At 46.7% G+C, this 14269-nt stretch overlaps 1 protein-coding gene across 1 annotated transcript in view; it reads right to left on the bottom strand.

Moving 5' to 3' along the window:
* NRXN3 (neurexin 3) overlaps positions 1–14066 on the bottom strand; it is a 744047-nt gene extending 729981 nt beyond the window's left edge. The window contains exon 1 of the mRNA XM_027883699.1: positions 13953–14066. The gene's annotated coding sequence lies outside the window, so the exon portion shown is untranslated. The remainder of the gene's footprint in view (positions 1–13952) is intronic.
* Positions 14067–14269: the final 203 nt, after the last annotated feature.

Here is a 14269-nt window from a genome sequence, read left to right as displayed (position 1 = left end):
TCCCTCTTCTCAAATCCACTGGCTGCAAATGCACCTCCTGCAATGCCTAATTCACGCTACTCTGCTTTAGGACACTGGAAGAAAAGATGTTTGCAGAGACAAAAATCCTTTGTCTTTGTCCACTTCATTTGATGGAAGAGCACAGAAAAATGATCCTGTAATTGTGACACACCATGCAAATCTGCAGCGGTTCTTACTAGGTGAAAGCAGAAGCGTAAGCCTCTTTTCCATCTCCAAACTACTCCAAATCTTCCTGTGTAAATTAATCAGTAACCAGGATAAGAGTCTCCAATAACTTCCAATTCCTAGTTACAAGGATGCAGGAAGCTGGGCCAGCCCTCTGCTTGTTTGTTATCTACAGAAATAGAAAGGCTTACAGTGCTGGATGCTAATGTAACGCTGCTGAACACACAAGCTCCCTCAGGCCTTTTTGGGACGTGCAATGTAAAACTGGATCATACTAGGGGCATGGAAGTTGCTGCAGGGGAATTTGCAGAGGGAGTGATTCACCCTGGCTCTGCCTCCCCAAGCTCTCACCACAACTGCCAGTGAGCAGAGAAGCCTGCCTGTCAGGCAGTGCAAGAGCTGTTGGGACCAGACATCAGGAGTTCAGGCAGCCTGTTCCCCTTCTGAACTTGTCAAAACTAAAACAAAACAACCTAGATAAAATTTGGTGTCTCCTGTTTCATCTGCTCTTAAAACTTCCTGTGAGGGCACTACCACCTCCTTCAGGAAGCTGTTTTCCTGCCTAACTATCCAAATACTCATAAAGCTTTTCCTAGCACCTGCCTCCACATCTTCCTTGCTACAAATTAAGCTGGTTACTTCTTGTCCTGTCCCCAATGGACACAGAGAACAATTAATCACTGTATTCTTAAAACAAGCCTTTAAATATTGGATGGGTTTTCACGTGCCTCATCAGTGTTCTCTCTAGTCTAAACCAACCCAACCAGGCCTCTCCCTGCAGATGGCATTTGCCACTCTGGCTGCTCTCTCCTCATCTCCTTCCACTACTTTTGCTTTTCCTCCTCTCACTGGATGCAATGCTCTGCTATGGCTTCAGCAGTGGCTGCTAGAGTAGAAAACTACTGCCTGTGTGCTACACGTGACATTCCTGTTAAATATACCCTAAAATGAGATTTGCTTTTTTGCAACATCACCACACTGTTGACTCACATTCAGTCTCTGACTCACTGTAGTGCCTCCCAGATCCTTTCCTGCAGTTCTGTTGCCTGGCTTGTTATCCCCCATTTTACATACAGACATTTGAGTACACCATCCCAAGGGCAGGACTTTTCATTTGTGGTTAATAAATTTCTTCTTATTGTATTTAGACTCTTTTCTAGTTTAATAGGTAAATGACCTACGCTGTGCCAAGAAAGCAGATCAACTTCCAGCCTCATGTTACACGTTGGCAACAAAGAGAGCATGAAAAGAAGAACTGCTGTGTTCAGGCAAACTTCTTAAAAAGAGTTACTGTCTTATCGAAAGCCTATCAATTCACTACTCCCTTTTCACTCTGCATTTCTACCTGATTGTGTCGGGTTGGTCCTGGCTGGATGCCAGGTACTCACTAAAGCTACTCTACCACTCCCCACCACAACTGGACAGGCGAGAGAAAATATAAGGAAAGTCTCATGAGTTAAGGACTGGGAGAGATCACTCACCAATTACTGTCATGGGCAAAACAGACTCGACTTGGGGAAGTCAACTGAACTTATTACCAATCAAAATCAAAGCAGCATAATGAGAAGTAAAACAAGTCCTAAAAACACCTTCCCCCCACCCTTCCCTCCTTCACAGGCTTAACTGTATTCCCGATTCTCTACCTCCTCCCACCAGTGGCACAGGGAGATTGGGAATGGAGTTACAGTCAGTTCATCACATGTTGTTTCTGCTGTTGCTTCCTCCTCAGGGAGAGAAGTCCATACCTGCTCCAGTGTTGGGAGCCTCCCACGGGAGACAGTCCTCCATGAACTTCTCCAGTGTGAGTCCTTCCCATAGATTACAGTTCTTCATGAACTGCTCCAACATGGATCCCTTTCCACATGGTGCGGTCTTACGAGCACAGGCTGCTCCAGCGTGGGGTTCCACAGGGTCACAAGTACTGCCAATAAACCTGGTCCAGCATGGGCTCTTCTCTCCACGTGTCCACGGGTCCCTCCCAGGAGCCTGCTCTAGTGCACACTTCCCATGGGGTCACAACCTTCTTTTGGGCATCCACCTACTCTGGCGGTGGGTCCCCTTCACAGGCTGCAGGTGGGTGTCTTCACCCCCATTGACCTCCACGGGCTGCAGAGGGACAGTCTACCTTCACCATGATCTTCACCAAGGGCTGCAGAGCCACATGGAGTACTCCTCCCTCTCCTTCTTACTGACCTTGGTGTCTGCAGAGCTGTTTCTCTCACCTATCCTCACTTTGCTCTGGCCACAGTTACTTCTGTGAGAAAACTTCTTTTTTAAATATGTTATCACAGAGGTGTTATTATCATTCCTGATCGGCTCAACCTTGTCCAGCAGCAGGTGGCTTGGAGCTAGCTGTCATTGGCTCTGTCAGACATGGGGAAGGTTCCAGCAGCTTCTCACAGAGACCACCCCTGTAGTCCCCCATCACCAAAACCTGGCCACACAAACCCAATACACTGATACACCGTGGTCTTAGTAAACAAGCAGTAGCTCACTCTAGCCTCATAATATACATTTATTCCATGAAATTACAATCTGCTGCCAAAAAAGTACAGCAACATCCCAGGCACCATATCACTCTATCACCCAACTAGTACCAAACAGAGCTGTTAGCAACTCATTAACTAGGTCATATCAGCCAACAACGAAGACAAGGGACACATTAAAAAAACAAATTATACTGAGCTAAATCCTTCAGACCTGGCTCCATGAAATTATGCCTTTCGGTCCACTAGTATTAGATACACCCTCAATATGCATTTGATTAATGACCTCTATAAAATTACATCAAGGATCAATATGTTTCTTGGTATTTTCCCGATAAAGTCCTAATGTTTGATTTCCAGATACGCAGCAGGTATTTTTAAAGCATATACCTGAAATTATATTGTATCATACCCTCTTTGGAAGTGCTGCATGACCTGACCAGACAAACCAGCAGATTTTAATTCCAGGACTTCAATACAATAGCACGCATTCAGAGTCCCTGGAGGAGGTTGGCCATAGTCCCACTACAGGACTCCTACATTCTCTCTCTTTGTCACCCTTCAAAAAGTCAAAGCAATCAATAATTTAAAATTTCTTTTCTTTGTGGTCTACAAAAAAGATCACAGAGCGTAACCAGACATAGTAAAAAGACAAACTGGAATCTCTCTCTCCCAAAAATTAAGAAGCATGTTAAGATAATTGAATATGTCCAGAGAAAGACAACAAATCTGCTGAAATGCTGGAACTGATGTCCTCTGAGGGGCGGCTGAGGTCTCCGGGTTTGGTCAGTTTGGAGAAAAGAGGGTTGAGGGGCAACCTCACTGCTCTCTGTAGCTTCATGAGGAGGGGAACTAGAAGGAGGTGCTGAGCTCTTCTCCCTGGTATTCAGTGACAGGAAATGTAGGAATGATTCAAAGATGCATCAGGTGAGGTTCAGACCAGATATTAGGCAACACTTCTTTACAGAGAAGGCGATCAAACACTGGACCAGGCTTCCTAGAGTGGTGGTCAATGCCCTATGACTCTGAAACAGTTGCACAATGCCCTTAATATCCTTTAACATTTGGTCTGCCCTGAAGTGGTCAGGCAGTTTCATTAGATGATCACTGTAGGTCCCTTCGAACTGAAACTATTCTATTTTATTCTCAGATACACAAAGCCTTCCTTTCAAAGAACTCATAATGATTTACAAATGGTGATTTTGAATTTTCAATGAATGGCAAATTATTAAAAACCGATTAAACACATTCTGGGAAAGAACCCCAGACTTCTGCTTCTTAAGGACCACTCTGCCTTCTCTGCTGACACTCCATACCCCTGTAATGAAGATCACGGGTCACAGATCAGTATATGTCCTGAAGGACACCTGGCTGAAAAGCAGCTTTACAGAAAAGGACCAGAGATCCTGGTGGATACCTCACTGAACATCAGCCAGCAACATGCCTTTGCACAAAAGGCAGCTAATGGTGTCTTGGGATGCATAAGGAGTGTTGTCAGCAGGTTAAGGAAGGGGATCCTTCCCCTCTACTCAGCATGGTGAGGGCAAATGTGGAGTACTCCGTGCAGTTCTGGGCCCCTCAGTAAAAGAGAGAGGCATACATCATGGGGGGAATACTACAAAGGACCACGAAGAAGAGTATGAGCATCTGTCATATAGGGAAAGGCTGAGAGAGCTGGGATTGTTTAGCCTGGAGAAGAAAAGACTCTAGGGGGGAGTCTAGGGAGAAGAAAAGGCTCTAGGGGGGAGTCTAGGGTGGGGGTGGGGGGGATGTCTTATCAATGCACATAATTACCTGAAGGCAGGCTGTAAAGATGACAGAACCAGGCTCCTTTCAGTGGTGCCCAGTGATAGAACCAGAAGCAACGAACACAAACAGAAACATCAGGAAATACTTTTATTGTGAGAGTAACTAAGCCCTGGTGAAGGCTGCCCAGAGAAGTTGTGGAGTCTCCCTCCTTGAAGATATTCAAAAGCCATCTGGACATAGTCACCTTTTCTAGGTGGCCCTGCTTGAGCAGGGGAGTCATTCAGATGACCTCCAGAGATCCCTTCCAACCTCAACCATTCTGTGATTCTGTGAGTTTGACCAGACATCAGCAGGTCAAAAATCTTCCTAGAAAATAGTTACTCTGTGGCTTAATGTATTCCTTTTCAAATCTGTCCTGATGCAACAACAAATCCTTCTATAGATTGACACTGTAGATGGTGCAGAAAGGAATTTAACAGCTAGGATGGGTTCCTTCTCAAGACCATGCTGCTATTTCACTTATTGCATGAACTGATGAAGATCTCTGTGAGGTCACTTTAATTCAGACTTATGCAATGCTCAGAAAGGTCAGAGAGGTTATTTTCTCTTTCCATTATTTCCCAGAACTAGTGAAGAGAGAAAGCACAGTGGTCAAAAGAATTCAAATCAAACCATTACGAATATATTGCTCACATCAGCAGAGTGGTTTATTCCAGGTAAGATCTCAAAATAAAGCAAGGTTTCTTATTTTCTCCCTGCACCCCTACACCCCTAACAAAAGGAGGGCAGCATAGCCTCCCATTGGCTCTTCCAATCTAATGAACGGAAGACTTAACCAAGCAAGGGAGGGAGATATCATAATCTTGTCTCACCTTCCAATGCTCTGAGGACCGAGGACCAGAAGAGAAAATGTTAAAAGTGCACATCATAACCTTGTATCTGTGTTCAGAGATTGACTTATCCACATGCAGTAAATGAAGATCAGTTGTGCTACTGTATTTGCAAGTAACAAGAGCATTATGACTGGTGTCTTAAGTTGCATCATGACTCGATTCACTTACAGGTACAACAACTACAGGAGTAAAAATTAGAAGAGTGACAAACTGAATAGAAAGCCTCTTGAATGCCTTGAAAAGAATCTCCATTTTGCTTCTTAATAAAAACGAAGTATTTTGTGAGAAAAACAGTTGTCTACCTGGTAATTCCTTAGTACGTATCAGTTGCAAACTGTGCAGTTACAGAAGGAACAAGATTCACATTTAAGATAAGTGAAGGACTTAAGGTGAATAGGTTTTTCTCCACCCTTTCCTTGCTTCCCTCCATGACTGGTCATGAAGGCAGCTAACAGAAGGTCCTTTCACACATCCCTCACCAGATCCTCTTCCTCCACACTCCATTTAGTTTCTGCAGTTCAAGCAGATTCCTTTTCCCTCTGAAATCAATGTTTAATTAACACATTATTGGGAAAAAAATGGGATGCAGGAGCAGACTGAAACAAAGGCAGCACTTTCCTGCTCTGCAAATGCAGCCAGTCCCATTAGACAGCTACCCTACTGAAAAGTTCTTCCTTTCCTTATCCTCCTTCAGTTGCCAGCAAACATCATGATCTTGCTTAGTTACCTTCATTTCCATCCCCATGGAACTCTTCCCCTTCTTAGAAGTGGTTCACAACAGCAGGAAAGACAGAAGGGAGAGGGAGAAAGGGAATAAGTCCTCTCGATGTAGCCTCACAGAATGACTGAGGCCTCGCATTTAATCCTGCCATCCCCATGGGAGCAGTACTGTTTCCCCTGACAACACCCCCATCAACACAGCAAGCAGAGTGGAAACAGGGCAGTGTGCTTTGCCATGAGCAGGGGATTCTCACAGGGTCAAACTCACAGAAAAATTCTGGAACTACGCACAGCTATACGTAGCGGAGATGCTACCGACAGCTTCAAAAGGTTTACATCATACCTCCCCTCATCCTCATCAATTATTATTCTGTCCCATTCCTTGGCTCTCATCCGGCTGCTGGGAGGTACTTGGATGCAGGGGATGCTGCAGTACTGTCAAGGGCAATATTGAGGCAGGCCTGGGTCTTAAGCACCCTCTCTGCTAAACACACAGGCACCCTCACTACAGGGTTGGTGCAGCTGGCAAGGGACAGTGGAATCCGTGAACTCCTGGACTGGGTTGCCCTAGTTATGAAGAGAGACATCAGGATTTTTGAAAGTCTACTATCCTAGCACTGTCATTCCCAGGATCCAAAGTTCCTAGTGTTAATTAGTTCCCATGATGTGATGGATGACAAGCGGCAGGGCTAGGAATGACACAAGCAGATTGTGCTTGAAATAAGCCGTCCCTCACCATCAAGGGCAGAGAAAAGGAATTTGGAAAGGACAGGAGCTGAGCACACCACTGAGAGACGACAGGTATGCTGACAGTCCCCCTGAATCCCTGATATACCCTTACCAACATCCCAGTTCACTCCTTCTACCAGCAGACAAAAAACATGCAGGTGAGCATGCCTGAGAGAGAACTCAGGCACATGCCTGCAAGAAACAAGGAGAAAGCTCTGAGAAGGCTCTGAGACACGGGAAAGCAAAGCAGATGAAGGGCTAATCCACCCTGTAGCAAGGGTCCCTATTTTAGAAAGAGCTGAACTTCTGATAGCTCTAAGTCACCACCCTCTGAAAACCCACTGAAAAGCTAGCGATGCCATCAGCAGCCCAGAGACTTGAGAGGCTCAAGGCTTTAGCCCGGACAGAGGACTCTGCCAAGCTGGCTGTGTGGTGTACAGTTCCCAATAGGTGTCCACAATGCTCAGAGAGCACCATTTTCTGTGAATGGCAACAAGACTAATCGCATTCCCACCTTCCCTTAAGGAAGAACAGAGGATCTTCCAACATCACTGGCATATTTCCACTAGGAGTCTTATTGCTCAGCTTTTCAAGCATGTCACTACAGAGACTGCACTTCATCCTTAATAGACTTCAGTAAAACCATAGTCAGGGTAGTCCAACCCAAAGTCATGGAAATGAAAAGAAAGAAAGGGGGAAAAGGGGGGAAAAGGGGGGAAAAGGGGGAAAGGGGGAAAAGGGGGAAAAAGGAAAAAAAAAAGGTAATTCACTGCCCACAACAAATAGAAAGGAAGAACAAACTTCTCACTTCTTTGTGCTGCCTTTCTACAAACATGTCTTGGTCTGGCTGTTTGGACAGCGGTGAGAAGTCAAAACAACCTCTCTGATTCTCAGAGTCCTTTACACACATGAATTACCATTGTCTAAGCCCAAATAAGGAGGATCCAAAGAAAGAAAAAGCAAACAACTTGGACCAAGATTATGTAGTGAGTATACTGGTTTCAAGATTCTACCAATCTCTCTGGTATCTTGGTTTCCAAAATGCAAAATATCTTCTGCACCACTTGCTCTATGAATTAAGAACCAACTCTGCTAGACCGACAGACTGCTATTAATTAGAAGATGGGGATGAGGGGGAGAAGAGAGCTGATAACAATTTCCGAAGCTTAACCAAAATTCATGTAATTTCTGGCCCCAGCTGCATTGGCAGTAGTCCCAAAATAAAGCCTGTCTTCTCTTCATGCTAGTGGGGGGCAGGGGCAGATAAAGCTGGATGCATTTTGGTTTTAAATTAAACATCATGTCTCTTGCATCATCACAGGAGGTCATCTCTTATCCCGGTGTTTGGTCATCATAAAGCTTCCAACTCCTTCAGTTTGTTCTTGGACAGATCTCTGTGTGTCCTTATCCTCGATATAGCATGTCACAGCTCAGACAGTATCCTGACACCCACCTGCACATGCCATGAGCACAGAGCTAAGGAGGGGGGGGCAAAGGAAAACAGATCAATGGGAAAATAAACTCTGCTTCTCAAAAAAAATAAACTAAAGAGCCCCAGAGGAGGTTGCAGAAAACAAAGAAGTTCAGTAGACCAACTGAAATACCACTGCTGCTAAAACAACAAGGAACTAAACTCTTCCTTCCCAGGAATAAACCAGACAAGAGCTCAACCATCATGTGCAGTTTGGAGGTGTTATCTAGGTTGAGGGTTTAAATACAATTCTAACACAAAAACAGTAAGAGTTGCCTGCACATGATGGATTGGTAACTTGCTTAGAAAGAGAAGAAAGTAAGGGAAGGAAGTGGCATAATTCCTTTTTGCAGAGGGACTTAGGTCTTAAAATCCACCATCACTGCTACCAAAAAATTACCCCTGGCACCACCTCTCACACTCTGAATGCTCTGGAGGAACTGAGTTCCCCTCTCACTTCAAGGGTACAAAACATTCAGAGTCAAGAGTAAGTTCCAGCACCATGTTCACTTTCCTCCATTGGCTGTTTCACAGGAAAGCTCAAGGAAGCACAACAGACAGGGTGAGCTACAAAACTCACATGGCAATCATTGAAGTGTACCTACAATAATGCTTTTCCCAACTTTTCCTATTCCTGCTAACAAATAATTCATAAGAGCAGGCTCACTGTGCCACAAGAACACACCAGCAATCACTGGGGAAGAGGAGGAACCATAAAACTAGGGCCCACCTTTGCCCTGCAGGGTGCCAGGGAGGCAGCCTCCACAGGCAGGGAGCAGACATGCAGGCCCTGCAACACACTCTGCCTGTTGCTCAGCTGGCCACCATCTTTGAGAGCAGCCATATAAGAATCCAATATAAGAAAGATATAAAGCTATAAGAGAGCATCCAAAGGAGGGCTACAATAACGGTTAAGGGCCTAGAGGGTAAGCCTTATGAGGAGTGGTTGAGGTCACTTGGTCTGTTTAGCCTGGAGAAGAGGAGGCTCAGGGGAGACCTCCTTGCAGTCTACAACTTCCACATGAGGGGAAGAGGAGGGTCAGGCACTGATCTCTTCTCTGTGGTGACAAGTGATAGGACCAGAGGGAATGGCATGAAGTTGTGTCAGGGGAGGCTTAGGCTGGATATTAGGAAACAGTGGTTGGGCACTGGAACAGGCTTCTCAGAGAAGCAGACACAGCACCAAGGTTGCCAGAGTTCAAGAAGTGCTTGGACAATACCCTCAAGCATGTGGTATGATTCTTAGGGTTGTCCTGTGCAGGACAGGAGTCAGACTTCCAACTCAGGTTATTCTATGATGCTGTGATTACTACAAGCACTGCAACTGCAGCATAACAACTATTTCCAAAGGGACTGGGGTAAAAGGGAGGGCAGGGAGAGATCAAAATGTAACTACTGGTAGAGCTGGGCAGCTGAGGCAAGATTGGCTTTGGTGAGCGTAAATCAGGGGAGCAGGGGACTCTCTCCAGACATCACCTACACCAACAATATGGGGCATTGGACACACCCCTGCCCCCATCTACCTGGCTGTAGTTTACCATTGCACCTCAAGGTCAGAGAGAAAGGAGAAAAGCAAAAGGCAAACAACAATAAGTCTAAACAGATCTATTTATTCAACTTTTGCTATTGCTTCATGACAAGGAAAGATCCAGAAACATGGAGACCTCAGAGCTGGCAGAGCCACATACAGGAGATGAGAAGCGGCAGCTGGCAGAACCACAGGAGCACCTTCCTCCCACAGCTCCCCTCTGCCTGGGTGCGAGCAGCCCATGACCAAGCAAGAAGGTCCTTCACAGCCAGAGGAGGAGGGTGCTGAGCAGGTCTCTGAGCCTTAGAGAAGGTCCTGGACTTCCTGAAATGCAAAGAAAAGCCTCCCCCTCTCACTGCCTCAGCTCCCCCATCCCTGCGCAGGAGCTACCTGCAGCCACCCGCTGAGGCTTGTCAGGCCCTTCCCCATGTTCAAGCTGGCGGAAAGAAGGAAGGAAGAATGGATAGAATAAGAGACTCCTACCTCCCCTTGCTCCCTCACCCCAGCCTTTTCCCTGCTCTACTCAGACACGAAAAGCCATGGCTCTCCTGCACATCCTACAACAGAAACACAAGGAGCTTTTCCCCGCCTCTCAATCCACCACCCTCCAGGCTCCGGCAGGGATTGCATGGAAATGGCGATACTCCTGTATCGTCTGGATCATCAGCACAGTTAAGCTCAAAGAGGGCAAGAGAGGATGGCACAGGAGGATGAAGCAGGAAGCCTTTGTTTCGTCCTGGCTCCAGTGCAGCCCATCCCCTCTTTCGATCGCAATGCCCTCTAGCTCGGACATGCAAGGAGGCGTTGGAAAGGGAAGGGATCTGGGATGCTTATGAATTTTGTTTCCCCCATCAGGGGGACAGCTCACTCCCCCGAGCATGCCTGGCTCTGACGGAGCTCCCTGGAGTAACCTTTATTCCAGTGTGTCGCAAGCATGTATTTCACGGATGGTTACACTGAATCATTATCACCAGACGTTCATTTGACCAAAATAATGTTATTAGCATCGTCAGGTCCATTTCCCCCCACACAATTCCTCCCTTCCCAGTACACATACACTCCCTCCAACCCCCAGGCCCCTGCCATCCACATAGGGCACACCCCTCCTCAGCACAAAATCTCATGATGTGTGACACAATGACCAGGAAAAGAGAACGGCGAGAGGGGCTGGCGAAATGGATGGACGTGCCTTTGGCATTTACTGCGTTCCTTACCCTCTGCCAATTTTTATCAGCCACACACACACACAAAGCCGTACACTCAAAAATCGGAATTATATCACAAGCTATCCAAGGTACATGACCATGGGTGTATGAGTGTGCCCAAGCTGCGGTCACAGTCCTATCGGGAACCCAAATCTGTGTGGCATGAAGCAAAGGTCATCGTGCCACTGTTGTGATGCATTAAAAAAAAAAGCCGCAGAGCCATCAGGATGTAACACAGAATTTTCTCGTCAAGGGATGAGAAACCTTCGGGGGGGTGGGGGCTGGGAGGAGGAAAGCGGGTGTGCGGATGGGGGGGGATGGGGGGAAATAGCAGAAAATGGGGAGGAAAATGAAGAATACAAAGCTCCACTTCGCTAATCCAAGATAGACAATCCATCCCTTCCCCCCTCTCTACACCCTCCCTCCCCCCGAAATGTTGGTGCAGATGGATTTCTGTATCTTGGTTTTGCAGCAGTGGGTCTAATGACTCCCATACCAAACCCCTTCGCTATGATAACCCCTCCCACTATTTTTTTTTTTTTTTAGACCGGGCTGAAGAATAATGTGTTTTTAGAGATAATGGGTTTTATAAAAAGAAAAGAAAAAGGGACGCAGCGCAGACATTATGCGAATAAGCTGTTCCCCGCATCACCCCCATCTTCTCTCAACCACACATTCCGATTTCATCCCCTCCCGTCATTCTCCAGCTTTCCCCATCAGCTCCCCCAAGGAAAGGAAAAAAACGCACAACGCGATCTGGGTAGCCGATCTCAAAATCCCAAGCACTAATCTGCTTGAATTTGTTCTCCCCCTTATATAAGCAGCAGCACGTCAACATGTTCAGTGGAAACGCAGCGTAAAATGAGGCCAGGCTACAGCCATGGAACAGGGGTGATATCGGCAGATATCGCTTCTATCGAGAAGCCATCACCACCAGGTTGGTGAAATCAAGTATTGGGCTTCCAGCCGTTCCCTTACTTTATTTATTTATTTTTCAACGCTTAGTCTAATTTTACTTTGTTTCATTTTGGTTTCGCTCTACTTCATTTTTTAAAGGACAAAAGTGAAATAAATAATTAAAAGACTAGAGACATACCCCACCAGAAGGTGCCCGAATGCTCCAGAAAGAGAATCCTCACCTCCTAACTCTGGGTTTGTTGTTTGTGTTTTTTTAATAAATAAATACAGTCCTGTTGCTCACATTATCCCCAAACTTCCAGTGTCTCTAGCTGCACCTCCCTACTCCCAAAAATGAGATACTTAGTTAGAGAGTCACGAACATTTAAAAAAGTGTCAAATACCAAAAAGATGCCAATAGAGAAATGGAAAATTATGTCTATACAATAATCTAGTTCATTCAGCTGATAAAGTGCGTTCAGTCGCAAAACCGTGAGCAATAATCTCTGCAACCTCCTCCCCCCAAAATACTACCAACCTTTAGATAAACTTGCCCAACTTAACACTGATGACCATTTTAACTGAAATCAGTGACAGACGTAACACCATTCTGGTTAACGTTACAATTAATAACTGACTGTATAATCACGGCAAACAGAACCTTTTGTGATCAAATTTTCTCCCACCTACTCAACATCTCTCTTAGACTTTTCACCAATTTAGTTAAGAGTTCGTCCCCTCAAAAAATGCCCCTCAAAATATGCAATAAGCAGGTATTGGTGAGCGGTCATTTCAATATTCACCTTTTTAGGAGGGCTGTGTGCTTATCTCAGAACAATTGCAGGCAGTAAAAAATACAGGTGGGACAAATAATATTTAGTAAAAACAAAAATAATTTGTTAAAACTATTTGCAACAAAGCGTTGAGCAGTTTGACCACAAAAAGGTGGAAAAAGAGCTTGAAAAAACAGAAAGCTGCAAGTATCCTTTTACAAACGATTCAATGTTTCTATCCCCAGTTTTGCCTCCCCAGTTCTTTGGTTTTTCTGCCGCTGACCTCATGTCTAATCATTTTTATTGTTTTCTTTTGGGGTGGGGGAGAGAAATCAGGAAAAAAATTGAAATAGAAAGTGCTCAATTTCAGCAAAATGTATTCTTAAAGAGCACTGTTAAATATGTTACTTCCTAGCTACATTAGATTGCCATTAAAATAAATTTAAGAGTAAGCAAAAGACAAGTCACCTGCAAAGCACCAGAGTCGCTGCCCTTAGGTAGGAGAATTACATCACTCCCTGACTGAATGATGTTTTCTTTTAAATTATAAAGCCGGCGGATTTTATTTATTTTTTTACGGAAAAAAAAATTAGAAAAAAAGCCCAACACAGCGGTTATTTCACATACATTTTGCACGAAGAAAGCATTGAACCAACCTTTAAGGTCACTGACTGTCTGAAAACCCACAGCAGTCACTCACGGTGGAAGTTTTCAGGCAAGACGGCTACTAAATCATTAATACAAACAAATGGAAGGCGGGGAGGAAAGGCACTACCGTAATAGATCCGAAGACTTGGAAGAGGAAAAAAATATTAAAGAAAAAAACTTTCATCTTCAGCCTGTCTTCTTTCCTCGTTAGAATTTTTTTTTAACAACAAATCCTTAAGATTTAGTCAAACAGCAGGCTCACTCTAAGGGTCTCCCTGCTGTAGCTCAGCGTAGTGTCTTCTTTTTCGAGAAAACCCCCCCCGCCCAGTGTTCCACTCCAAAAAGCCCCGTCGTGGGAACTGCAATTTCCCAAAAAGTCGGGCCAAAGGAGCTGGAGCGTCCCGGGGGCTCGGCGCGTGCCCACTCCGCCGGGCGGGCAGCGCCCAGCGCCGCCGGGGCAGCGGGAGCGGGAAGCGAGGGAAAACGATCCCAAATAGTTGCCGTGAGAAGGGTCAGAGAAACCCACCCGCGGAGCGCCGGAGCGGCGGCGCCCAGCGCTCGCCGGGCGGGCAGCTCCCTCCGAGCCGTGCCAAGCCGAGCCGTGCCAAGCCAAGCCGAGTAGAGCCGAGCCGAGCCGAGCCGCCCCCCGCCCGCCGCCCCCTCTCACCTCCGCAGCCGGGCGGGCGCCGGCCGCCGCGCCAACTCGCGGCTCGCCTGCGCTGCGGGGCAGGGGGCTCCAGCGTGGCCCCAGCCGCGGAGGCTGCGGGGGTCCCGGCGAGGCTGGGCTGGGCTGGGCTGGGCTGGCCGTGCCGAGCCGAGCCGTGAGAGCCGCGGGCGGAGCTGCGCAGGGCTGAGCGCGCCGCGGTGCCGGAGCAGCCCGAACCCCGCACACGCCGCCGCCACCGCCCCCTGCGCCGCGCCCGCCCGCCCGGCCACGGCTTTTAAAGAGACCGCGGGTCCGCGCCCCGGCATCCGGCACGGTCC

Source organism: Empidonax traillii, unplaced genomic scaffold (assembly GCF_003031625.1).
Source record: "Empidonax traillii isolate 1590-97213 ecotype Southwest subspecies unplaced genomic scaffold, ASM303162v1 scaffold132:size1788729, whole genome shotgun sequence".
In the NCBI taxonomy this organism is placed as follows: Eukaryota; Metazoa; Chordata; class Aves; order Passeriformes; family Tyrannidae; genus Empidonax; species Empidonax traillii.
Note: the sequence above shows the minus strand (reverse complement) of the source record. Positions and strands in the feature narration are given on the sequence as shown.